Source organism: Tupaia chinensis, unplaced genomic scaffold (assembly GCF_000334495.1).
Source record: "Tupaia chinensis unplaced genomic scaffold, TupChi_1.0 Scaffold000573_1, whole genome shotgun sequence".
Lineage (NCBI taxonomy): Eukaryota > Metazoa > Chordata > Mammalia > Scandentia > Tupaiidae > Tupaia > Tupaia belangeri.
In genome coordinates this window covers 2,333,231-2,335,931 of record NW_006160087.1, presented here as the reverse complement: position 1 = coordinate 2,335,931, position 2,701 = coordinate 2,333,231, and positions in this window count along the sequence as shown.

Sequence of the window (2,701 nt, the reverse complement as noted above, 5' to 3'; positions counted from 1 at the left end):
TGGTATGTAATTTTCAAGAATCTTATTATTCTTCTTTTTAAATTTGCTAGAGGGGTGCGCACTTGCCAGAGAGAGGGAGAAAGCACCCCCTGTGGGGACAGTCATACCGGCTCCCTTCTTCCTTCTTCCTTCCAGGATTGTGGGCGCACACGCACACGTGCCTGGCATTTTCAATATACCAGGTCCACGACTCAAACTGCAGTCTGCCATGTGGGATCCAGCTGCCTAAACCTCCGTGCCACTTGCTGGCCAGGTCAGAAATCTTTACACAGCTCCTTCCCACCCTACAAAGCCAACCACTGGGGACCGATCGCTCTGCCTCAGAAAGTCTCCAGTCCATCCCCCTCTTCATCCGGCTGCGGGGCCCTCACCCCAGTCATCTCTCTGCTCTTCGCCCTACTTTTCTTCCCCACCCGCTTCTATGAGGGGGGGGAGGGACAGTGAGAGGGAGGGAGAGGTTTGTGTGCTTTTTAAGGTTTTTGTCAGAGCGTGCGTGTGCTCACTGGAGAGAGACAGAGAGGGGGGAAATGAGAAATCACTCCCTCTCGGGGACAGAGGGTGGCATGGTGGTTAAGGGACTGGACACTCCCAAATGGCTGACCACAGTTTGAGTTCCAGCCCTGGTGGCTTGCTTTCTCACTTTCTTTCTCTCTCTGTATCTCTCTCTCTCTCTCTGGTTAAATTAAAATAAATGAGTGAATAAATAAATAAAATAAAATAAATAATTCTTTTAAAAAAGAAAAGAAATCACTCCCTCTCCCCCGAGAGGATGGCCAGCGCCTCAATTCTCCTCCTGGGATTTTGAGCCCACACACATACCCTGCATGATTTTCAAGCTACTGGGTCCAGGCCTCGAACTGTGGTTGGCTTTGTGGGAGTCTAGCGTCTTAACCACTGTGCCACCTGCTGACCCCTATCCTCCTCCCATCTGCCCAGTCATGTAGGGTTATCGCACAACAGCGCCGGGCATGTTCAGGTGGGTCCGGGAGCCGACCCAGAGCCTGCTATGGAGCCTCCAACCTCCCAAGTGGCGCCACAACTGGCCTGTCTCAGCCTTCTAACGGTCTCCTGGCCTCTCCCGTCTGTTCTAGTGCCGCAAGCTCTCTGCGACATAAAGTGAGCCTTCTGCCCCATGTCAGTTTCCAGGCTCTCAAAGGTGTGACCTCGACAGGGCATTTTCAGTCTCATCTCACATTACTCCAGCCACCCAGCCATTGCTTAGCACCCCAGGGGACACTGTCACCCCCCCCCCGGTTTTTGCCATAGGGCACGTGCACTCACTGAAGAGAGACAGAAGGAAAGTGAAAAGGCCCCTCCCAGGAGCAAGGCCACGCTACAATCCCTTCTCCATTCTCACACGCACACGGCAGGATTTTCAAGCCGCCAGGTCCAGGACTCGAACCACAGTTGACTATGTGGGAGTCCTGGGCCCTAACCATCATATCAGCACACAGCGCGAGGGTGAGGCAGCAGAGAAATGCAACTTCTGGACTACCACCTGAGTGCTGAACAGCTCTGCGCCACCCGGGAAGCAGAGCTCCTGGCACGGGGACGGGCGCCCCTGCTCAGCCAGCCCCGTGTCCCGCAGCAGCCTCCTGCCCGTGCCCTAGCATTGTCCAGGGCGCTGTCCTGCCCACTGTAGGTGAATGCTCCTCTATGGGATGCTCTTCTGTTTTTGCAAATTGTATCCATGTATTTCTTCCATGTGAGAGACAGAGAGACACCCCAACAGGGCTTCCACGACACGGTCCGCCCCGGATCTCGGCCGGCCAAGAGCACAGGCAGGTGCTCAGAGAGGTCTCGGGACATGAACCCAGGCCCTTCCCATGTGGGCCACCTGTGTCACCACTGTGCCACCTGGCCCCTAGCATGTCCACTTACTGTCTCCATTTTATAAAGGAAGAAGCCAGAGCACAGAGTATGCCGCTCTCAGTCTCCCACAGCTCCTGGTGCTGCGGGGGTGGGGGTCGCAGAATACCCGTCCTCCTTGGGTCAGCCTGAGGCCTCCAGCATGGCGCTCTGCCCTAGCAGTCCAGCCGGCCTGGCGGTTCATTAGCAAATTTCTACTCTTCCCTCCCTGCGCTGCCCGACTCCACCTCCTGCAGGAGGCTCTCTGAGCAGCTCCTCTGGGCGTTCCCCCACTGCAGGCGTCTGCCTGCCTGCCCGACTGCCTCAGGATCTGTATCCTGCTCTCTGCTGGACATCTGGGGGGCAGGGAGAGGGTGGAGGGCAGGAAGGCAGCAGGAACCTTGCGCTCCAAGGAGGAAACTTGTCCAGGTGGAGTGCCGAAGCTGGAAGCTGGAAGCAGAACCCCAGCCCCAAGCACCCAGGGAGTGCTGTTTCCACACCACGTGGCCCCCATCACCCCTCTGCCACAGGCTGCCAGGCTCCCAGGAACTAGCGCCCCCTGACCTCAGGCTTCCTCCGGCCCTCCGCAGCCTGCCTCTGCCACTGTCCTGTCAATCCTGTCCACCAGGGCTGTGGGGGGGAGTGGGTGTGGCACCGTGCGGACAGCAGCCGGTGGTCTGATGCGTGTACCTGCACGCGTGTGTGTCAGAGGCTCAGCTTCGTGCTGTTGGTGGCTGCACAGGTGTCAGGAGGTGTGCAGTACACCTGAAATCCAGCGTCACAGTCAAACCTGGGGCAGACACGCGCCCCACACCCCAAAGGCGGAAGCCAGACCCGCGGCTAAGGAGGGCGG